Consider the following 24,948-nt stretch of genomic DNA (forward strand, 5'->3'; position numbering starts at 1 on the left):
TAATTTTCCGGAATGCGGTTGGTCGTCGAGGCATGTAAACACTGCTGACAAAGACTGTCCCTGACAGCTGTACTGATGGCACTGAAACAGAATATGTTCGATGGTTTTGTCGCCCCGCCGCGGTGGTCTAGTGGCTAAGGTACTCGGCTGCTGACCCGCATGTCGCGGGTTCGAATCCCGGCTGCGGCGGCTGCATTTCCGATGGAGGCGGAAATGTTGTAGGCCCGTGTGCTCAGATTTGGGTGCACGTTACAGAACCCCAGGGGGTCGAAATTTCCGGAGCCCTCCACTACGGCGTCTCTCATGATCAAATGGTGATTTTGGGACGTTAAACCCTACACATCAATCAATCGATGGTTTTGTCAGCGCCGCAACGCTCACACGCCGCACTGTCTGCCCATGGATCCGATGCGGCAAGCAAAGGCAAAAATCTGGATAAACCAGATAGAATGGTAAGTCATAGAGGCATGGATTCAGGCCGTAAAGATGGGTGTGGAGAAATCCGCGCGTGTTCCACAAAGACCTGTTCGCGAGCGTATAAATCCTTGCTGCTGCGTCGCTTCTTGATAGTGGAATGGTATCCATCATGCGATTTTCGTGAGCGTTCTTTGCTGCATCGTCGGCATGCTCCTTATCGATTATTACGCTGTGGCATGGTAACCATTGAAACGTTACGTCATGCCCTTTCGGAAGTACTTGTTCTTAAGGTTGCCTTGTTTCCAGCAACGATTGGTCCTACGGTCCATGACATAACGCAGTTCGAATACGATACAGAGAGCTGGTTACGAATCGGTGAAAATGCACCATTCTAGAGGTGCTTCCTGATAAATCTGAATATCTTGTAGTCAAAGTACGCATACTATCTATAATGCGTGGCACAAGCGCAGAACCACGTCACGCGTTACAAGAAGTGAATTGCACAACAAGCGGGTGATACAAAGGCCCACCCATTAAAAAGCGCACAGACACATTTCATCATCATCCGCACCAGAACCGTCCACAAGATGAACAGCTGCGTAGGTTCGCGTGATGTGGGCACTTCGCTGATTCGCAAACGAAGAGAGAGAGAGAGAGAGAAAACGTTTATTAGGTGGTCAAATTTAAGAGTTAATATGGGAGGGTACCTCACTCCAGGAACCCTCCGGCTTGGACACCTGCCAGGCCCGCGCGATAAACTTTATTTTAAAAATCTGACTGCAACGTCAGGTATTGACCGTCGCCGCTGTCGGCCAGAATCTCTAGAGACACAGCAGCAGCAAGGACTTGACTGATGATGTCTCGCTAGACCGATCCAATCCGGGTGTACTGCGGGGCACTTAACAACAAAGCTTGAAAGAGCTAATGACTGATACTATGAAACGGCCATTGTTATGTGCACAGTCGTTCGTACCCTTACGACACAGTTAAAGCATGCAGCGAGAACGGAAGCAGGCCAGCATTTGCGAAGGCATGCGTACGAGGTCCGATTACGCTATTGCCATCTAATCTTGAAGGCTCCGGCGTCCTCCGATCTTCCTCAACGTTTTGCCCCATTTATATTCCCTAACTGCTATGTGCGAAACAGGATAAGCCCTGCTTAACTTCTATGGGTTTCAGTAACGTTAATCGTCCTCCTCTTCAGGGTCCTTACCAAAAACGAAAAAAAAAATCATGAACTAACTCCCCGAAAGGCACCCTGATGGGATACGAAGCAGCAGTGGTGCACAGGGCGGTGGGCCTATTTGAAATGGTCGTCCACGCGGGTGCTGCAAGAGGGTTTGAAGTGAAACTCGGTGTAGCGCTTGCTCGAGTAAGCATTTGTTTCAAACGAAAAAAACATAGGGACGGGTTGCGTTTCGTGTAAGTTTCATCGCAGAGAAACGAACGGTAAGACTGTTTCCACTAGAAGTGCAGTGGAGAGTTTCGGTCGGTAGCGAGGGTGAAACGAGAGAAAAGTGTGTTGCGAGCGGGCGGAGGAGCCGGCAGCTGCGGGCGCTGTGGCGAGCGTGCTGTGGGTCAGGGATAGTAACGTCAGGACGCACCTGTTAGGGAAGGGTGCGAGGGGAGCGTGATGTCAACACGCAGCTGTGGCATGACCTACTTTGCACCACTCCAACACCTGCAGTGAAAGAAACGCGTTTCGGCACGTTCGTACGGACGCACGTACGTACAGCGTTACACACGCGAGTCAAAGAGCTGCTTCGAATATAAAAGGAATGCGTGAAGAATGTCAAACAGTGAGCAGGAAATGCAAATGGAACATCAATCTGCAACGTAAGTGGCCTGCGTTTTGTTCGTCGATTAACGCATACCAGTGTTGCGCTTGAGCGCAGTAACTGAGCCAAAGAGCCGTGTTTCGTTTACCTTCGTCATTGGCGGCGCCTGAAGTGGCGTAATAACTTGTTCTGTGTTTTTGAACATATTGTGAATCAATGCCTGTCGTGGTTAGAGCGAGACCTACGGAACATCGCTCATTAGTGTAAATTATGCTCGATGGCTTCGCACATGGAATAATCAAGAGGGCGGCGGGCTACAGCGCAAAGCTTTATTCCTTTATTTACATTTCATTTACGAGTTTTCTGTTTGCTTTTGAGTGATGCCAGCTGACTAGCCATATACTCCATTACATATTACCGAAAGGTGATTTCAAGCTTCGCATTGTTGGCAATCGGCAGCAAAATATACAACACCGAATAGCTAGCCCCACTGCGTAAGATAGATTGAATTTGTGACGACTAAATTTATGCGTCCATTATAAGAAGTGACCGGTATTCTGCAGGTCTCGCAGCTTCGAACATATTTACCCTCTCGACCATGTATACAGCCTTCGGTGGTCTGATTAAGCATATGAAACTTTTGCATACAATGTTGGTAACATATTCCCTACAGTGGCGAAACGCACCCAGAGCAGAACGTTCCATTGTCGCTTGTCATCATCATCAGCCTGACTATGCTTACTGCCAGACAAACACCTCTCTCATGTTCCGCCAGTCAACTCGGTCCTGCGCTTGCTGCTGCCACTTTATACACGCTATCTTCCCAATCGCATTTGCACGCGTAAATTTCTGTCTCCCCTTCAGCCGACTGCTTTCTCTGGGAATCCAGTCAGTCACCCTTAATGACCAGCGGTTATCCTGCCTACGCGCTACGTGCCCAGACCACGTTCATTTCTTCTTATTGATTTCAACGATGATACCCTTAACCCCGGTTTGTTCCCTGACCCCCTCTGCTCTGTTCTTGTCTCTTAATTTTACACCTATCATTTTCCTTTCCTTCATCTTTTTATTTTTGCCACTGATAACTCGGCGGCCGGCTCTACTGCAGGTAGCGGGAAAGATTCCCTGGTGCGATAGAGCAGCACTGACGAAAATTCAGTGCAAGCCGAATGCTCAGTACGCCTGTCCAGTAGCATAGTCATACGTTTTTTTAGGAGCGAATGTCCTTAGGCCTTGACACTGTCCGACAGTTGTCGTCGAGGCTCGTTGTCGTCCCTTGTCGAAGCGCATGTGCGAAACATCTGTGTACAGCACCATCTACAGAGCGTACATAGCGCGCATATGGTTAAAAAAATCTTGATTAACATTCTTTACATCACTTATCATTTCGTCGACGGGGCCCCATTTGCTCCATCATGAACATTTCGTTCGAGGATCTGCAGCCATCTTTTTAGAGGGTTTCAGCCTACTTTCTTCATGGTCGTGCGTATGTATATGTGCGTGCGTACGTGCACACACGCAAATATGCACGCGTAATCTTGAAAAACCTCGAAAAGTCCCCCCCTCCCCCACCTCTTCCATGAATACGACAGTGCGGTTGCCAATCAGGTTCCATGGAAGGGTTGCTAAAAGTAAGGCTGGCGTATTTCACTTCCCAAATCACCTCAATGCAACGTTTACGCGGAACGTCCGAGTTCATCAAAGAGTATCACCGGAAAGCCTAAGCGCTGTTGGTTTTAACAGAGACAAAGCCAAAGACGTAAATGTGTATAGCTACGCAAAATTACGGAAACACCATCTGCGAAGGAACAAAGATGCGTCTTAGCAGTTACGAAATTTTTATTTCAAGGCAGGGTCACGTATACTTCAAGATTCGCGCTCGCGCTTGGTTGTTATATATTACAGCGAACCTTGAATCCTTACGGTCATGAATCAACCAGGCGTGTTGTTTATTTTCCAGCTTTTTAATGTGCTGCGCCGCTTTCGTGCGTTCTAATGATCGAGATAGGGTCGACAATGTTGCCATGGAATCATCACGAAGAAACGAGTAGCGTCTTCGCATCGCCAGTGTGGCAGGAGCAAGAAATACAACTCAAAACATTGCTCCAGTCGGTTCAGGGACGATCACGTCTAAGTATGTACGGCGCTGCGAGTAAAGAAAAAAAGAAAATCAGTGAAGCCACTCAGCCAGACAGGAAAAAAAAAATACAGGTGCGTAACCGTGCGACTCAATCACGCTGAAACTGAATTCAAAATGCTTTTCAAAATTTTTTTCTCAACATATCGTCGTTTGTGGCTCTGATACAGCAATTGTGCCGTCGAGTGAAAGCAAGAAAAAAAAAACTTAAGTAATAAAAATGAAGAAATTAAAGAAGAAAGAAGAGAAGACAAGCGCGCCGTCTCTTGAGTGGGACGAAATACAAACGTAACCTGAAAATGAGCGTTCCTCGGCGTTTTTTTTTTTTATTCCAAGTATACGTCTGTCATATATACACATGGTGGTTGGCATAAAAGCAAAGTTTGTATAAGAGCAAGAAAATAAATGAATAAATAAATAAAGAAATAAATAAATAAAAACGCTGACTGCCAGTATCACTAAATCGCCCTTCAAACCCTTCAGCCCTTGTGTCTCTTTCCTTAATCGAGGACTCTAAATATAGCGAAAGTGGTTTACGATCACCTAATCACCGTTGCAGCAAAGAAAAAGTAAGAAGACAAATGATGCTGCTTGGCCAACGCTTGTTCCGACTTAGAAGGGCACCGAAGAACGCCAAGCGTGTGTCACTCCAAATCCATTCGAGAAAAGCGGTTAGTTGTAAGGGCATTTAATTATACGACGTGCCAAACCTTGAATGCTTGCTTAACGCTCGTTGCATGCACGGAGTATCGTCTCCCCTCTTTTCTTACTTTCATTGACCATTGCTGCGTAATACTCCGCGCTACTGTGTAATATGCAAGTCACGCAACCTTCAGCATCCCAGAAATCAAAATATCGCTCTCACAACCCTCCCATCATAAAGGAGAAGTACCAGCGCTGTTGTCACACTCTCGAACCATTTTATGCAACCCATTCATGTAGCGAGACATTCGCCTCAATCTAGGTAAATCTGTTTTCAATCATTTAGAAAATCCATCTATCACTAGAATCTCATTTCGCACCACTAACGTTACAGTCGTTCGTGACGTTTTCTGGCAATAGTCCGTATTAGGCTAAACTACCACAAGACGTCACATCTCTCGCCCATCACATTGAACGGAAGAAGGAGAATCGAAGGCATGGATGGATGCATGTTTAGATGAAGTGGTTAAGAATCTACAGTACTTGGTAGTTCACTATGGGAGAGCATAAAGCCGTCCCGTAGATCTCACACTTGATGAGGCCCTGTCGACACAAATTACATCGTGAATGAGTTCACGCCGAGTGCTCAACCCTTCGTCACAGTGCAATATTATTCAGTCACAAAAATCATGTGTGTTTACAAAAAGTGGTTAACGACTTGGAGTACTTGGTTCCGTTTACTACAGACCACATAAAGCCATCCCGTGACGGAATACAAAAGCGGATCGTTTTTAAATTGTTAGCCAGGACCACCTACTTCGAAGGTTGTGTATTCGGGCACCCCGGATAAAACGGGCATTACTTTTCATCCCCATTAGTTAATTTCAATTTTTGTCACCATTTCCACACTGCAGTTCAAAAGAACAAATAATGTTCCCTTGCGCTCTCATTCGCTTTGTAGTATGCTGAATTAATTTATCGGGACGTTATCGCACACAATCATAACTGCTCCTAAAACCGTGTTTGTCTCCGTACCACATGTTAACTCAATTATGTTTTTTTCGCTGCACATCTTGATCATGTAATATGTACTACTGTCGTGTTTCATGTTTTTAACTACAGCTGAGTGCACCTTCTTTAATGCCCTATAATGTTTTTGATTATGCGAGTGAATCAGACGGTTTAGAGGTTGCGAAAATTGTATCCCCATCCCTCGAAAAAAAAAAAAAAAAAACTTCTGGTCCTATCATTTACCAGCTCCTAACACCGAAACTGAAGGCATGTTGTCAAGCTCTTTTCAAGGGTAAAGAAAGTCTCTCTTCCATTTTTTTGCATGAAAGAAACGTGCGTAATGCCAAGGAATGTTCTATAATTTTTATGTAGCTCAAAAGAACATTTATTAGAATATATATTGCCAAATAAGGGAAGGAAGCTGTAAGAAATCCTGGGGCTATTTTTAAAAGCTCTTGTTGTCTTCCGTTGCTAATAAGGCACATCGGTGTACAAAATCTCATGTCTTCAAGAGCCTGTGTTCGTAAACATTAAAAGGGTCGATAAAGTTGGTCCTACAAAACGACTTAACTACTGGAGCAACTACTCACGCCATATAAGGCTAGCCGTTTACCAGTTCACGTTCTAGCATTTGATGTAACGTGGTAGCAGTTCATGCCGATTCATTCTCTGCTGCTCATTTTTCAACGCAAACAGCTGAAAAAAAGTACGCCGCACCATCGCAAAAATTTATACTCTGGACATACGTCATTTATCATTAGCATGGTGTAACCATTAGTAAAGGCTCCAGTACCTTGATGCCACGGACGCCGGGAATAAGCGGTAATTACAGATTAGCAAATGAACTGAAAGTAAACTGACGCATTTTTTTTTCTCTTTTTTACCCGCTATATGCACATAAAAGTGAAGGATAGAAAGAACATCTAAAAAAATACGTGAATCCAGTGTCCCGCGATAAGCATAAAGAAAAACAGGAGAGAGAGAAAAAGTATGGATGTTAACTAGTTTTCTGCTATAGACAAACAAAGTCAAGGCAGTGATTAAAGTTCGCTGATATCTTCTGCAGAATAATGAGGTGCGATTTGGGGGTCCGTGGTTGCGTCCGCGCAGGTGTTGATTACTTCTCCCCTGCGGCACCTAATCAGCTGCGAGTCTTTGAAAATTAGTAAATACTTCTCAAAATAACTAGCTACAACTCGGAGGGCAATCTTAACGACGTTGGGAATATATCCTGCTCAGGGGTGCATTTTCGAAGATTTGTGATCACTGCGATCTTCTCTTCATTCTTTTTTTTTTACTCTCACTCTCCTGTTTAAAGAATCAATGGTGACGCACCAACTTACTCGCTTTTCGGCGTGAGATTGGTGCTGAACAAATACCCACGGGTGTCGATATGAAGCTGCTGGGTGGTCACAGTCGTGCTTCGTTGTTTACGATGAACACAAAGGAGTAGTAGTAAAAATAAATAAATTCACACCCGCTGACGTATTAGCCGTACAATGCAACTCCAGTGGGAATCACGAAGATCGATGACGGAATCCGAGTGGTCGATGAATCTCCACAGCGGTGTTCCAAAAAAAAAAAAAAGGAGTACGCTTCGCACCAGCACAATTTAACTACGCTTCGTCTCACCACCACTCTAGATAGTCTACTTGATAGCGACACTTAACGGGCTTGATCAGTTCCAGCTGAGTTGAGGTGGGAGTTGTGAAAGGTGCCCAAGACACTCACACAACGAGCACAGGGACGAGGAGGCTTCTATTTGCGAAGAAAGAGACAGCCGGAAGTCCGTTAGGACCGAACACTCCAATCACACACTCCTTGGTTTCATCACTGAGCTAGTAGTCACCCGGATTGGAGAAAAGATGCACATCGACTTTGCACGCAGAAAGGAGTCGCTGAACATACATGACGTCCTTTAGCCTCCCATGACACCTGGCGTCAAGCCGTTCAATTTTAGATTAGAGCACTGTCACCCGCGTGCCTCCTTCCGACGTTGTCTAGGAACCTTCGCAAACTGTCGCGAAGTGTCGAGGAGGCCCTTGGACCAGCGCGGGGCACTTCGAGCTCCGACACGCGGCGTCCCGTCGGCCGACGATAACGAACGCGGCGCTTCGTCGACGGACGCCAAGAAACTGCGTTCGACCGGTGCGCGTCGAAGAGGACCGACTGAAGCCCGAGAGGCGAACGACGACGCCAGCGGCAGCGTTGACGAAGCACGCAACGGCAGGCTGCAGAGAGAGAGTTGGGAAGCGCACGCGACCGTATGCAGCCGTGGTCAGCGCGCCGAGTGCGGCGCCTCGCCCGAGCCAGCCGGACGAAGTTTGCTTGCCCAGCGGAGAGAGGAGGCTCTGGATGATGAAGAGGAGTCAGTGAGCGGCTGAAGAGGACGAGCAGAGGGAAGAGAGGGTTTGCCGAGTGATAGGCCCGCACGTAAGACCGGTTGCTCACCGGCGCCACGCTGGCTGCTTGTGCCCTCCCTTTACGCGTGCGAGCGACTCTCCCAGCGAAAAACACTTTTCATCCGCCGCTAGGTGGAAAGGCAGCCGCGCCGCGGCGGTCGCTTGTGAGCGTGAGCGTGTAGCAGGACACCCCTCCGCTTCCTTCGCCGATCAGCGTGCTTGTGTTTGCGGCGTTGCGCGCTTGAAGCAATGGTGAACGAGCTGCGCACGTTGTCTCAAGCCGAATGGAGAAGCACCCGTGCCGCTTGCATCCGAACGAATGAGAAGGAAGGAAGAGCTGCCTGTGCACTCGGAATGTGGCGAGAGTGAACGGAGTTGTATTACGCTTCAGAATGAGCAGCAGTTGGGTTACGGGACTTGTGGAGCAACAGCATGAATGACCAGGAGAGTGGATTTATACTTGTGGTTGTGGTGATCTCGTTCGAGCTGTTGCAGCTGGTTTCTTCGGACGGCGCCGAATGACGCGTTAGTGTTTTCAAGGGGAATTTATTCATTTCCATGTAATATTAATTGTAAACTTTTCTGTTTTTGAAACATTACCTTCGCAATGCATTTCGTGTGCAACTTCTTTCTGGTAAACTTGTTTCTCATGTGGAACATTTCGTTCATTTTTTTTTGCTAGTTTCCATACCCACTCTATTTTAATATTTCCCTGTTTTTCATCACACAGAGTTTCTGGTGAAAGATCCTGTGCATGTTGTCTGTATGGTGGGACTCATATTTCAAAAATGCCAATGGTACTGAAAAAAGAGTGAGGTCTGAATGGGAGAGATAACAACACTCAATATTTTCGGAGATGTGGGCCTGGTCTATCTACTAGCTTGCTGCTCCATGCGTCACGTGATGGTCATAGTAGAATTATTGAAAGGTGGACTTTTCTGTCAGTCATGTTCGTGTTCTCACATCATAGCCACTCATTTTGCGAAAGTTTGTCCTGCAAATTGCTAAAGCTTGCTAAAAAACTTACCGGTCGGTCAAATGGCACTATTTCGTTGTTTTTTTTTTTTTCTCACGCTTCCAACTCTTTTTAAGGCCTGGGTTCAACTTGCCGAACATTAGGGGGCGATGCATGCGGATAACACAGAAGCGAGTGAATTATTGCCATGTTGGCAGTCGCTTTGGCAGTATATACAACTCATGCGTATTTGCATGTCCTCGCTTCAAACCTCGCAGATTCGGATATATCTTTCAAGCGGATTAACACACTGCGGCCGAACAAGACAATGCTGTCAGAAACGAGAACGGATACACGCTGAAACACGTCAGTAACGTTTTCAAGGTCAGTCTTCGTGATTCGGGTCAGCATCAAGACGTGGAGCTTGAGCGAGATGACTCGGTGTGGTACCCGCATCAGAACAGAATAAATTATCATTACGCAGCGGATCGTTTCAGGTCACGCAAAGCTTTGCGATTCGAAGAGACACTGAATATTGCAGTCGTGCCTTATCGTACTGATTATCGACGATGCGATAGCGCTTCTGTGCGAAGTGGCACCGCGCTATTTTTCTCGCCGCTGTTTTTATTTTATTTTTAGTGGTCTTGGGTATACGTAGACATCGTCGACAAAATGTGTGGCTTATAAACCGCGCTCGCACCCATACTCTTAAGCACATTATTGAATTTCGTTCTCGGAAGCCACCGACAAACTGCATAATAACGAGGACTGTAAAGTTGACGAGCACTTATGGGGGTTAACTGCCACACCGAATCGCCGCCATCGCCTGCCCGTGTATGTTTACGGAGTGCGTCACTGCGCACTTTTCGCAATGACAGTGCAATTTTTTATTAGTATAATTTAGGTATATATGTATTAGGACTGACGTACGTTACTCTTGATCGCATGTATTTTTCTTTATCTTTTATTTTTCCGTGCTCAGGTATGCATTACGAAAATGGTGTTTGGCGCATGCGTTGCTCTATTTTTCTGTTTTTGTGCCCTGCTATGCATTATGAAAATTATGTACTAACATACTCACACCACTTATGTAATACTCGTACCAAAGGGTCTTTAAAGGCAATAATGTGAAACGAAGTGATTCGTTTTTAATCTCATTATTTTCTTTCATCGGAATATTTTTATAATAACACCAGATGCCAGAACACGACGTTTTGGACTTCGGACTTCATCGACGTCTAAAGAAAAACACGTATGCTTACGCTGCGTGTACTGCTTGATTTATATTAAGGTTTCAACACCACCACGTGATTATGAGAGACACCGTAGTGGAGGGCTCCGGAAATTTCGGCCAACTGGGGTTGTTTAACGTGCACCCAGATCTGAGCACACGGGCCTACAACGTTTCTGCCTCCATCGAACATGCAGCCTCCGCAGCCGCGATTCGATCCCGCGACCTGCGGGTCAGCAGCCGAGTACCTTAGCCACTATAGACCACCGCGGTAGGGTCATGCGTGTATACAGCATACGAAGTGTTGACAACGTCCTCTCTTGAAAGGCGCATCGATCGTCACGTTTGGCGAGTGTGTACAGTCTCGCGGCGGTTTGCGGACACAACTTCGTGTTATTATTTATTTCCACTCGTGCACCTTGATAGGCATTGTTAAACGCGTTCTGTGAGATTTCATCTCTTTCAGAAGGTAAAAGATGGACGTCATTGAAGGAATCCACATAGCGCTAGCAACGCCGCAGCACGGTGAGAAGTTTCTCCCACCATAGGCATACCGCTGTCGTCCATTGCTTGAGTGCATGCTATTCTACTGTAGTGGGAGCTTAGTTATTCGAGGTGCATGGGCGATTGCGCGCAAGTATAGTGCGAGAAAGAAGTTCATGAGTGGAGTTCGTGCTGGACAGCTTAAATAGGGAGTTATTATCATTGTCCATTTAAACCTTTATCACTTGAAAATTTAAGACTGTATGATCCGCTTGACTCTTGGTCGATCCCCCCCCCCCCCTCCCGGGGGGGTGGTGGTGGTGGTGGAAGTGCCAATCATACAAGGAGCATCATCATCACCTGTCGGTCATGGCATTAGCCTTAGTTGCTTGGTGTTGTCAGGGCGGGACCAGCGTTTTTAGTAAGCCACATATGCCGTCACTTGTGTTCCTGGGACAAGTATTCATCCGGCGTTGGTGTGTTTCGGTGCGGTCGAGCCGTGTCCTTGGTCTGTCCTGTACTGGGTCTCCGTACCGACAAATACACTTGTATCTACCCTTACAACGTCGTCACGTGGTACGACGTGTCGGGAGTGGGCCGTCACCGCGACAATAGACGGTATACCGACTTGTCGACAGACTGGAATGTATATTTCTCTATGCGTGCGCTTGTGTAACGTATCTGTCACTTTTGTAGCGGATAAAGATTGAAGCCTTTGTGTTTTCACTAGCTCGTTTTACTGTGTAAGAGGCCTGAGCCCGAATTATCATCACACCTTCTTATACGCATACGCAATCAACAATTTCCCCCCACACTTTTTATGCCATGAGTCTTCTAACGGCACAGGTTGACTACTTTCTAACACCACGTGCAAGCTGATGATACCTAGCCTAGCTCAAGGTGAGGTGGACTAAATCCTGGCTGTTGCTATTATTAATATTAGTTTTATTATTTGTATTCTCACTATTTATTATTATTATTATTATTATTATTATTATTAATATTATTACGTAACGGTTGCAAATATGAGGCAACGTATATTGCATTAGAGTCGACTATACGAAAACATGTTTAATATACAGCAACTGCTCATTGCCCAATAAGCACGGAAGCAGGCACAGGCAACACACTAAGCCCCCCCCCCCCACACACACACACACAAAATGGAAACAATATAAAAAGAGAACATGATGCCAGGAGAAGCTATTAATATACACACGCCATAAAGTTCATACGACATTCATACGATAAAACACCGGTATGTGTGGATTACATGAATGTCTGTTCAAGTGGTCTGCTGATCGAGTTCAGGGCGCGCAATCGTCGAATTAACTTAATTACCATTTATAAGAAACTACCCCAAAAACTGTCGACGAACACATCTGTTTAGCCATGAATCAACATGTTGCATGTATTTTCGCAACAAAACCTGGCAGTCAGGTTTCAAAGCAAACCGAAGGAAACATTCGTTAGATCATGTTTACCTATAAGGAATCTCGCATGATCACAATAATTCTGTAGTCCCTGTGACGTTGCGCTTCATAATGACGTTGTTTGTAACAGGTATCAAGCTCCTAAATTCCTGATCACCTACTTTACCGTGGTCTTATTTTATAATTATTCTCACATATACTCGGCTGCCTGTATGTCACCCACTTGATTTGTACAGTTCTCTACAGCGAATAGGCACAACGTAGGCTGCCTTCCTAGACACACATTGAATTGATCATAAACTAAAGTGAAACCATCAATAAGGCTGAGATGCTGGTGTCTTCAATAAGGCACTGGCTCATTTATACATTCTCTCTCTCTACCCAACACAGTACTTACTTGCTGGATCTCTCCCAGACGCACCTATGCTTCCTCAAACTTAACTTTCGGCTGAAATTGTTGCAATCGCCGACTCTACCACTTAAGGACTCGCTAAACACTTCTTTGAGAAGAGATAAAGTCACTTTCGTGTTTACTCAGTCAAGTATATATATCACCACGCTATTTATTCGGCTCAATATTGTTACTACTGTCAGTTCGTTGCCTCTCCCCTGTGTACCTAATCAATCAATTTCTTTCTCAGACGACAGATCATTGAAAGAAATGTTTACGTGTCTGGTATCTCCACCGTCATTACTTATTTACCCCGTCTAGGTATCACCTAAGAGACATACGTATATGTTTTTGATCACTGCGTAGGCAACGCGTTATAAAAGAAAAAAAAATGTCATCCTCGAGGTTACCAACCATCATATCTACTATTATATAGATTTGCTGACTTCTTTTCATAGCATTCGCACACAGCTTCTTGAACCGAGAATAGAGAGATAAAAATACGTGCGTCGAGCGCAAACGCTGCGCAACTCCCTTCAATTCAAGCTTGAGGTAAAGCAGCTTCGGGCTTTTGAAAATCGCCGACCACCAGTCGTTTGCAACTCAACTCCATGTCAAGGGCCGCTGGACCGGCTCATGTGTCTGTGTCTATTGTGAAATGTTTGTCTTTACCATGACGGTGTCTCTTTTCACCGAAAAGGACAAACAGACAGACAGACAGACAGACAGACAGACAGACAGACAGACAGACAGACAGACAGACAGACAGACAGATCGATAGATAGATAGATAGACAGATAGATAGATAGATAGATAGATAGATAGATAGATAGATAGATAGATAGATAGATAGATAGATACTGTCAGTCGCATCCACCACAAGATACTGTCAGAGTGGTGTAGAAAATGTAATATTGTGTCCATGAAGCCACACAAGTAACACGAGAAAATAATGCGTGACGCATTGATTGCTTGTCCAAAAATGGCAGATCCTTTGTACAGTGGGAATTGATGATATGCGAAGCACAAATAAGGTTGATATGTCACATTAAAATCAGTGCAACATTACGAGATGGAGGTAAATGATGCCGTACATGACATCCGTGCCATGATTATCATGTTTGGATGTGTCGTTTATCTTCGTCATCTATTGACGTCACGTGATACCAAATTTATTATATGTGGAGCTAGCGAAACGGCTGTGAGCACGCTATTCACACACGCATGTCAGGATTATCACGCATGTCAGGATTATCATGTTTGCATCAGTCATATATTTCTTCATCCATTGACGTCACGTAACACCAAATTTGGTATATGTGGAGCTAGCAACAGACAGACAGACAGACAGACAGACAGACAGACAGACAGACAGACAGACAGACAGACAGACAGACAGACAGACAGACAGACAGACAGACAGACAGACAGACAGACAGACAGACAGACAGACAGACAGACAGACAGACAGACAGACAGACAGACAGACAGACAGACAGACAGACAGACAGATAGATAGATAGATAGATAGATAGATAGATAGATAGATAGATAGATAGATAGATAGATAGATAGATAGATAGATAGATAGATAGATAGATAGATAGATAGATATAGAATAGCAAACGATGTCACTCGACATTACCTCTCCCCATAGAACTATTCATCTCAAGCAGAAGTCGGTTGCTCAACGACTCCACCTGCGAGAAAAATGAGCTCAACAGCTCCCTAGCCCCGAGGGAGTCGAGAAAGCCGCTGGAAACACGTTCTTTTCCGTCTCTTCTCAAAAAGCAGATAAACTCGGGAGAACGCGAACGAGGCAGGGAAGGAAAAATGGGAGTCTCCTCATTTTTTTTTCGCCAGCGGACCACATCCATGACTATGATGAAGCGCTTTTTAATGGCCCTGTAGCGGCCGTGTGTCGACTATCAGCCGGCTGTCGTTGTAGTCCGCCCGCTTGCGTGCACTTTAATACGGGAATGTCGCGAGGGAGCTGTCAAACAGAGATTGCGCAGGATCGGCGGTGGCCGCAGCTACAACCATCGGGGCACCATCGTATGTATAGTCGAGACTGCTGACTAATGGTTCCGTGGCTCATACGAAGAACTGTTGCACATGTTCAAACATTAGAAAATAGAAGCAGCCGAAAACAGAAAACATTTGCGATGTCGAGAAATGTGATACGAGTTCCTGATACACGTACTGCCACGCTCTCGCCGTGCCACCGACACTGAATGGTGTAGATTACCGCACATCGCATGTGCCAGGTGGCAAAACCGAATTGCGTCGAAGGGGTGGGGAAATTAAATTACATTCATTTTTCAAACGTCAGCAATACCGCGTCGCATGAACATATTATTATCCAAAGATATTCATGAATGACACCTGGTGTCTTTTTTATATTGGCCACTTTCAAGCTTTTTTTTCATGGTGGCAAGACAAACATGCTTCTCGTGAATAAACAACAACAACAAAAAACAAGATATATTGAACACACTAAAGCAGGTAAAGCGCGAGAAACACGGATGGTGAATAGAGTGAGAGTGACAAGGCACGTCTCCTGCCTTCGTATGTTAATGCACCACCGGGTAACGGTCTTCGTTTAGATATACTGAATTGCGAATACGGCGGTCCGCATTGGCCCGATCTGAATTGTAGATGGTGGAAGGAGGGGGGGGGGGCACTCCCATTGTCATTGATGAGGAGCGCCGGGTCATATCTTCACTCAGTTGGACCAGTCGCATCATTGTGGAATGTTACGGGCACGCAGCTTTTTTGACAATATTGACCACCGAAGACTGCAGCTGTTACAGAGCCAGAGACATTTTTCCTATACCTTCGACAAGCCGGAGAACAAATAATGGTTGTTGTTAGAAGCGTATCACGACTTAAATTTCATTTTTTGCATTGACAGAAAGTCTTGTTGCTTCCGGAGTCTACAGTGGGAAGGGGGGGGAGTCATTTGGATAAATATTTACCTTCTCTAATGGATGGGGAAACAAGAGGCCGCTTTTGACTCTCGCTACTTGCCTTCTCGTAAACAGGTTAGCTAGAAAAAGTTAACGTAGTGTTTCTTCAGAACAAAGGTCTTTACGTCTCCATTTGATACTGGTACTGCCCAACAGCGAGAGTTTTTTTTATTTATTTCAGGAGACAATAAACAGACAAAAAAACAACCTTACAATGCATGCGCGACTCCAAGCTCTCAAAGCAAAGACGACGGGAGAATCTTCTTAGTCGCGAATGAAACTCGCGATTCTGAAGAGCAGTTTATTGATATGTGGTCTCTTCTTTACCTCAGAGATGTGAAAGGCATGCTGACACACAGTTTGACAAGAAAGCTAATACAATTCCTGGCTATTCACTTTGTACTAACGTGATTAACATTGCACTTCACCTTTCACTCTTTCCAATAGCTTGGGATACCCGTGTTGCAAATCTGGGTAAGACGACATCCACGCAGGGAACCACCCTTCCCTATGCACTTACCGTCTTATGAAGGTCAGAAAAACCTCACTCGGACGTGGACGTAGGTTTTGAAATAATTGTCTTCTTTTAGGGGCGAAGCTCCTTAAAGCGGCACACGTTCGCCCCTCCTCGTAGTCGTAGTGCGTAACTAGTCTTACGCTTTGACTTGCAAAATGGTGCCGGTGGGAGATTTTTTCTGTGCGTTGTTGAACAATAAAAAATTCTCAGCGTGCGCGTTAATTAAAAGCTGAATTCTCCTGTCTCTCATTCCAAATTAGCAGCCATTGGCATGTACATTGAGCACTATCTGACAAGAAAGGGTTGCTAGGTTATACTCGCTGGGTGTAACCTCCTCGGTTTTAGAAAGGTTTAGCGAGCGTTGGGCCACAGTGGCATGAATAGAGTGAACTAGTATATACCATGAACTCGACGTGGTTAAAGGTGGGAAGTAGACACGAAGCGCAAGCCGTAAGAAAGTGTGCGTGTGCCACCTCTCGTTTAGTCCTTGGAATGTCCGCTGGATGGTGGTGCTTCTATATGCGGAATATACGATGAAAAGATGCGAGATGGTGGTATTTGGAGTGTTGACTAGATGGACGAACGGACACACAGACAGATGCATGGACGGACGCATGGATGACTGCACGGACGGATAGACACATGGACGGACGTAGCGGTGGATGCATGAACGAACGCAGGGACGGACGCATGGATGGACGTGCGGACGCACGAACAGACACACGCACGGACGGACGGATGGACGCACGGTCGGTCACACAGACGGACGTATGGACGAACGGAAGCAAGAACGAATAGACGGATGGATGCTTCGGCCCGCTCTCCATCATTCACCCCGTGGATATGCTGCCGTTTTTTTTCTCTCTTTCTTTTTCTCCGACCCTGTTGCCCAGAACTCGTGACATACCGCTTCAGAACTCATGAATACGAAGCAGACGCTAAGGAGAGATAAATCTTAATGTGCACGTCACGTGCAGCCACCTGGCCAATAGCCTTTTTTCAGCGTGCTGTTATTGCTGACTCAGAAAGGAACACGCCCATGGGCTTTCAAGGGAGGCGTACGCTTCAAAACTCGGACAACTGTATGCATTTATGGTCAAGAATTTAGAAAGCCATCACTTCAATATTGTATGTATCACCAGCTGCTATAATGTGCGAGAGGGGCTCACCTGTCTGGTCCAAGGCTGTTTATTGCAAAAATGTGTAAACGCGAAGATACAGGTCTCCCTTATAGTGCTAAAAGCTCCGCTTCAGTGGAATTTCTGAATATAGACCGGAAATCTTACTCGGAGTAGCGAAGAAGTGAAAATTGAAGGCTCGTTTTTGTCGTAGGACGTGATACAAATGACCACCACGAGGGGAACTACCCTTCACCAGGAACTCACTATGTGTGAAACCTCACCTTGGGGTCAGTGAAACCTCACCCCAAGTCAGTAAAACCTCACCGTCTGTTACGTCTGCGGGCGTAGGAAAGTGGTACGGTAGTATCCCACAGGCGTCTTTACCTCGAAAACAGCTATTTCTGTCTGAAATACAAGCGTGCACCTTTACAGGCCAGAAGTGCAAGATAGAAGTATTTATTTGACTTGGATTGGTAAGAAGTTTGAGGCAGCGTCTTTAGAAGCAGTCCGTACATTAAAAACGAAAAAAAAAATTAAAAAGTTACAAGCAGAACAAAACGAAAACAGTAAGTTCAGAAGGCTGATCGGTTCTGAATTAGAAGTGGAGTGCCTACTGTCATGCCTCCAATACGATTGATGAGAAGTGTAACGTGTACGTATAGGCACCTGTGTATCAGTATATTACACAACAGAGCTATCTTACTGCTCTTCCCAATGGCTTCGAGGAACACGTAGTAGAACATATAGGAAAGAAGCAGTACATGTACAAGTACTGCTTTCGTGTATTTTACGTCACCGTGCTTCACGCAAACGAACACTGTTAAGACTAGGATATACGTATCATTGTAGTTGGCGTGGTAGTTTATAAACAACCAAACGCTCAGAACTTCAATTGAAAAACAAAATCGAATGCTTTTTTTGTTTTGATTTGTTTATTTTTTGTTAATAGTGTGGGCTGAAGAAGTTCACTGATGTAGGCAAACAGAAAAGGCTATAGATCAAAGTCCTTCCACCGCTGTGAAGATAGGGAGAGAAAGAGAATATGAATGCAGGGAGGTTAACTAGATGCTAGGATCTTGTATGGTATACCCTGCACTAGTGAAAATGAAAAACCCCGATGATTTGACTATGGTGGAACTGGTTAATTCGATATAGTGGAAATATTGCTATAGTTATCTTATTTATTAGCTTTACATGTTACATTGAGCTAATGAAAAGACAAAACACTTCGAGATCTCAGTGCTTTTTTTGTGCGTGACGGATATGATCACATAAACAGCGGCCATCGTTGGTTTCAAAATTATTTCCTGTGGCAAATAAAACACGGCGTTGTTTCGAAAGTATACGAAAATGGCACGATATCCATTCCTAATGCGAGTGGTCTCGCCATTGAATTGTTCTCGCAATTCATGCAAGCCGGCGAAATCATTCACATTTACTTTCACACATTGTCCCTTTTCACAGGATAGAAAGGTGGGCTAGTTGGTAATTAATAATTGATCGGCGAACTGAGAGCGCGCGAGGAACACACACACGAAGAAAAGAGGAGGCACACAGCCCGAGCGCTCGTGCTGATCAATTATGTCCCTTTTATTTGACACAAAATACGTCGGATTAGTCGAGTTAGACGGCTCGGCGAAAATTCTTCCCCGAGTAGTTTTGTTCGCAGACGTGATCTGGCAGAACCTGGCGATATAAAGCTTCGCTTCAAGTAATGAAAAAAATATGGGAGGGAACAGGTGCCCCCGTATGACGCAATGACCAACTGAAGCGCGCTAATAAGAGCCCTCCGGTATATCTTCGTGGTGACGAAACACAACTACACTTCGATTTGGGGTGTAACACCACTACGGCAAAGATTGCGCAATGTCTCGGACATCGTTTTAATATGAGAAGCACCACGTTCCCCTGGCAGTGTGCAGTGTCTCCTCCTCATGAGCTCTCTCGTTTTTAATGATCCCGAACGAGAGCTGGCGACTGCAGAAAGGGTTACAAATAAAGCTCGTAACATAGCGTACACGTGGGTACCTTGTGACCTTTTTATTTTCTCACCAGTTATACCTGCGCTGCTGGGTCGTCATCAAAAAAAATTATCTCTTACACTACCTCGATCACCTTTACTGCTCGGAAGCGAGCACCCACGTAAGCCAGCACTCGCGCCTACGTCATCGGTGCGTGTCCTATGGCTGAGCCGGCGTATACCTGGGCGGCCTGAGTAAAGGCAGTGCGTCGTATTTCATTAGAAGCGCTTCTGCGCCTCGTCGGCTGCACCGCGCGGGCCATCAATTAAACAGCCGTCGAGGAAGACGACGGCCGGCGATGTCAGGTCAAAGAGAACGTCCTATACCAAGGATAACACCGTTCGGGTTCAGGTAAACAAGACGGGACTTAGCAGGGCTTAGTTTAATGACTCCTTGGAGAAACTCCCGTGGGAACTGACGGGTCTCGTAAAGGTGTCCGTCGGAGCCGGAACACTAGATAAGTCGAATAAGGCGGAAAAGTGATGAAGAAGACGAAAGAGGGCGAATAAACATTTGTTGTGAGAAACAGTGAGATAGAAGGCGTTCCTTCTTCGCCGGAGGCGGAGGGGGGCGGGTTTAGAAGTCCAAAAAGCGACTGGCTAACGCCGCAGTTCTTGCCTGGTTCACCAAGCTTTGCTAATATTTCAAGCTATCTGCCGTCAACACTGTCTCTCATCTTTCGTCGTGACTTGTAAAGGTTCCGAAACTACATTCTGGTCGTTTTCTTTTTCTCTCGGTGTGGGCGCAAACAAGCACCATGTGTTTGAGAGTGCCCGGCTGTACATCATGATAGCGGTGAGTGAGTGAGAAATACTTTATTTGGTGATCCGGCGGACCAAAATCTTAACCCCGCGAGGGCAGGGACATAGCGGCAGGGTATGGGACGGTTGTGGGGTGCATACCACGGAACTCCAACGCAATATCCATAACGAAGTAGCGACTCATGTGGCTTCCCAGCGATAAGAGAGTGCACATGCTGATGGGTATAGTGCATGCTGAACTGTTGCACATACTATTGTAGTAGGTGGCCAGCTTTAGCCCCGCCACGGTGATCTAGTGGCTAAGGTACTCGGCTGCTGACCCGCAGGTCGCGGGATCAAATCCCGGCTGTGGCGGCTGCATTTCCGATGGAGGCAGAAATGTTGTAGGCCCGTGTACTCAGATTTGGGTAAACGTTAAGGAACCGCAGGAGGTCAAAATTTCCGGAGCCCTCCACTACGGCGTCTCTCAAAATCAAATGGTGGTTTTGGGACGTTAAACCACACAGATCAATCAATCAGGTGGCCAGCTTTAGATAGCGTTACACGTCACGCAGTTATCATGCTGTAACACCACGGTTCGGTGCTATAACTACAACACAGCGTGCGCAAGTATACGTCACTCCACACGCGAATCTACGCTAGCTAAATTGTTGAAGATACTGATGATGATTATGGAGTTTACACGATGTGACTCCATCGGCAATACGACGCAACTTCCACAGAACTCGTGTTTCTACTTGGCTGCTCACGTGAAACTTTGTGCGAAAGGACGCATCTAAGGATTCTTTTTTCTTGGTGTGGTAAATCAGTAAGAAAGCTGTCTTCCACTCAGAGTAACCAGGCTAGAACCCAGCAGGAACTGATATGTATCGTTTTTGCAATTACGCGCGATGGCTACGACGAACACAAGTAGCAGACAGCGCACCAGTGGACACGGAAAGTGGCTATTGGAGTGTACCCGTAAAAGCTCACGTTTGGGTAATAACGAAAGAAGATTGTCAACGCTGTTGCCGTGCCTTCTTAATCTTATGCCCTGTTAGAACTTGGCGATTTTTTTTCCCTCTTGGATTTCAGTGTGCGCACACCTACACTGGAACGCTTGCTCACATATATACACTCATAAACCGCTCCGCAAACCAGTTAACTTAAAAAAGCGCTTTACTACATTGCTGGGCTTGCCCGTATGGGAATTTCTCGACCGATGTTTCAAGCCCTTTTGCTTCCGGGAACGACGCTACGTTGTCTGAGAGCGAGAGACTATAGCACTCTGTACACACCGTCGGGAGTGAAATGTGGCACACTGACGCGGAATGTACAATATAGTCTCTATAGTTGTATCAAAACCGCAAGAGTGTCATGCAATGCTTTTGGCCATTCTGATGTTTTATGAGCAAGCGTTCGTAAATGCGTGGCGTTTTAACCTGACGTTTCACGACAGGAGAGTTTCACGACAGAAGATTTAGAGAGACCGGATAAATCGCAAACAGGAGCGTATATACACCTTCTTTACGAAGAAGAGGATCATCCTCCTTTCTGGGCTGTTAAAACAGAAGCACAAAAGCCGACGTCACAGCCTGGGCAGTGCATTTGGAAGGGGGGGGGGGGTCACGCACGTTAACAAGACTCCAGGAAGGACCCCATGGCGGCAGCCAGGGGGCCTTCAGTGAAAATATATACGTCGATCCAATCAAAGGAACCGTGCGTGTTGGCGAGGATGTGGCGTGGAAAAGTTGTTCAGGCCACTGATTGATTGCCTGATCATCATGCCAAGACAAAAAAACAAACAAACAGGCAAGTGGGCCACGGCAGTCGGAGATAAGAACAGCGCGAGAAATAAATCACGTTCACCTCCGTACGAGGGCACGCACCATGCTGTGCGCGCAGAAATATTCGCGGCCATCGAACACCCGCTATCAACACCCGCAGGGCTGCGACGTAAGCAGCAAGATGTGCACGCGTTGAATACCGTTGTCGCCACACTTAATCGGTCCGCAATGTCGACCGACTGCTCTGTTACCCACACCCGGGGCAATACAGATCGTTCAACAACGAAGCCAACGCGAAATTTTTTTGCACTTACCGCTGACATCCACTGAGACTTTCTGTCAAATCTCACGCTGAAATTCCTCATTTTTTTTTCTGGCTGAAATTTGAGCCAACAGCCTTAGGCTAGATAAACGTTACCCAAGGAGCGCATCAAACACGACGTGCACTTGCATTCCACAGATATATCATATACGCACTTCCTGAATACTCTAACACATCCATTGGGAGGAGAAGCTCGGAGGCCTGTGGAATAGATTAAAAAAGAAGAAGGACATGTGAAGAGAAGAAAACATCTATTTCCTTGAAAGTGCTGATCACGAACGCTGAACGTGTGCACATCATTTTCGTGCATCGTGCGTTCCGCGTCCTGCCCTTCTTGTTTACGGTTTCACAATGTAGCGCTAAAATCGGCACCGCGAGCAACGCATAGCGCGCGAATCCTTCTTCCATCCCTTCTCCCATCTCTATATCTCTTCTCCCATCACCATAGAGATTGCCGGAAAGTTAAGAAAACGACAACAAGAAAATAAGAGATATATTCGTTCCTTCCACGGCCTTCGGCCTGTTTTGTTTGTCGCTTAACTTCCATTAAAAAGGAAATACTGAAACTTCCTTTCAATGGCATTTTTTTTAGCGTGACGTGGGTAACCTCATTGCACAAAAGGATGCAATGACTCTTCAAAGAATGACACTTATCTTTCGTTGTAATGCGACCATTTAAGAGACGAAGGGCCGGCACAAATCATGGATCATGCGCGCGGTAACAGTTCCAGGGATAAAATAAGGCAGAAAGAAAGAGAGAGGGAGAGAGAGAAAAAGAGATAGAAGGAACACAAATCAAAATTAAAATGTTATTCCGCAACAAGAATTGTTTATAAGGCGGACACGTAAAAGCTGTTAGAACAGCTTGCAGAGCCCTGACCGCCTAGTACGGCGAAGAAGCACGGGGCTAAGTAATTACAGTTGACTAAGAGAAATATGTATTAATCTGAGAAAGTAGTTTAAGAAATGGTTATAATGCAGACCTAGGAAGGAGGTAGTCATCACATTACGTTAAATATTTGGAGAACACTGGAGTTTCACCTCAAGTGTAGGACGCGACAGCGGCTCCGTCTTCGAAGGACACCTCAACCGTGCCGTAAACCAGCGAACGTCTGTATGTGTGTAACACTGCCCATCCCAAATTTTCTCAGAATGCCTGCTTTAATTAATGGTCCTTCCCAACATTTCTTACAGCAGATATTGTGAAATAGTTTGCAATGGGCAGTGTTGCACACATCCAGACGTTCGTTTGTTTGTGGCATGGTTGAGGTCTCCTTTGCGAGCTGGTTTTGTCGATGATAATGATGAAATGCGTCCGAAGTGTTTTCTAATAGATGAGCCTTTAAAACACACACTCGTAGTGCAAGGTAGGTAGGTAGGTAATCAACTTTATTGATTCACGAAGGAATCATTTGAGGGGGGGGGTGTGGTTGGGGATCGTAGTGCAAACCGAACGTTTTGGCATTTGGTGCGATTCCATGATTCTCCCACGCAATATACATGATTCAAGGAGACGCATTCCACTACATGACGTTTTTAGAATGTTTCCTTTTTTTTTTCAAATAAGTTGCATGTGTTGCAGTGTATCTTTGCACCATATACTGTGCAAGACTGTTATCATGAATAATACAAATGGTAGTCGTCCTCATTCTTTATTGCTAAATACCTGATTGCATGAGGGTCTAACGGAAATTCTTTTTTGAGTGTCCTCTTTAAAACGCACCAAAAGTCCAACCCTTTTTAACCGCGTTGATAAACGTGGTTAATTCTTTCCGGTCGGTTACAGATTAGACATGCGGATGTACATATGGTGAAAGGAATATAAAAATGAGAGAGAGGGGAATAAAATAAGAAGAAAGGGTGCATTGAGTTCATTGACGCGAGCGCCACATGTAGCGCAAGTCAGCCAGAGCATAAATAGAGGTTACAAGATTGTTTAAGAAACAATATCGTTAGACGCCAACTAAAAAAAAGGTATGCGGATGATTGTGTTATAAAAAATAAGAAACGTCGGTCATGAGGCGTATCAACATAGTTTAGTATAGTGAAGAACCACAAAAGAACTAAGCCACATGCAAGGCCCCTTTCCGAAGCGTTAGCACCAGTGACGCATCCTGTTCAAGGATTATTCATCTTTCACGCTGTCACGAGATATTCGTTAAATTACTGAGGCGTCTCGAGTAGACTGCATTGCATGCCCCGATCACTTCCCATCTCGTCTGGTGTTGCATCTCGTCTGGATCTCCTCGCATCTCGTCCACTGACTCTGTGATCAGCGCACAATTGGCTAGGCGACCATTTCGTGGGATGAAGATATCACATAATGTCACTTAACGACGTACACCATGGTGCCATTCATGACGTCATGTAAAAATTTGTTTTTTTTGTAGTTTAGTTTCTTTGCTTTTTTTTCACATTCGCGTACACGCCGACTACGGCGAGTTTTCTTCAATTCACGAGACGTACGAGGCTTTCGAATATAATGTTTTTCTTGAACTATACATGAAATAGCGAAGCATGCGAGTCATGTCTGCGTTGCCGCGTATTCCAAGGGCTCGTCAGTGCGACTGCGTCTGCGAGACAGGCCACGC

General features: G+C 45.6%; 1 protein-coding gene across 8 annotated transcripts in view; it reads right to left on the minus strand.

Moving 5' to 3' along the window:
• The window catches only part of LOC119170511 (dopamine receptor 1), a 593,104-nt gene that overhangs the window by 167,230 nt on the left and 400,926 nt on the right, over window positions 1-24,948 (minus strand). Inside the window, exon 1 of one of the 8 annotated variants that reach the window (XM_075887211.1) lies at window positions 7,329-8,417. The exons of 4 other annotated variants lie outside the window; for them this stretch is intronic. The gene's annotated coding sequence lies outside the window, so the exon portion shown is untranslated. Of the gene's footprint in view, window positions 1-7,320; window positions 8,418-24,948 lie in introns of those variants that run through there. 3 more of the 8 variants (XM_075887208.1, XM_075887205.1, XM_075887207.1) reach the window with 3 other exon arrangements.

The sequence above is a fragment of the Rhipicephalus microplus genome, chromosome 2, assembly GCF_043290135.1.
Source record: "Rhipicephalus microplus isolate Deutch F79 chromosome 2, USDA_Rmic, whole genome shotgun sequence".
Lineage (NCBI taxonomy): Eukaryota > Metazoa > Arthropoda > Arachnida > Ixodida > Ixodidae > Rhipicephalus > Rhipicephalus microplus.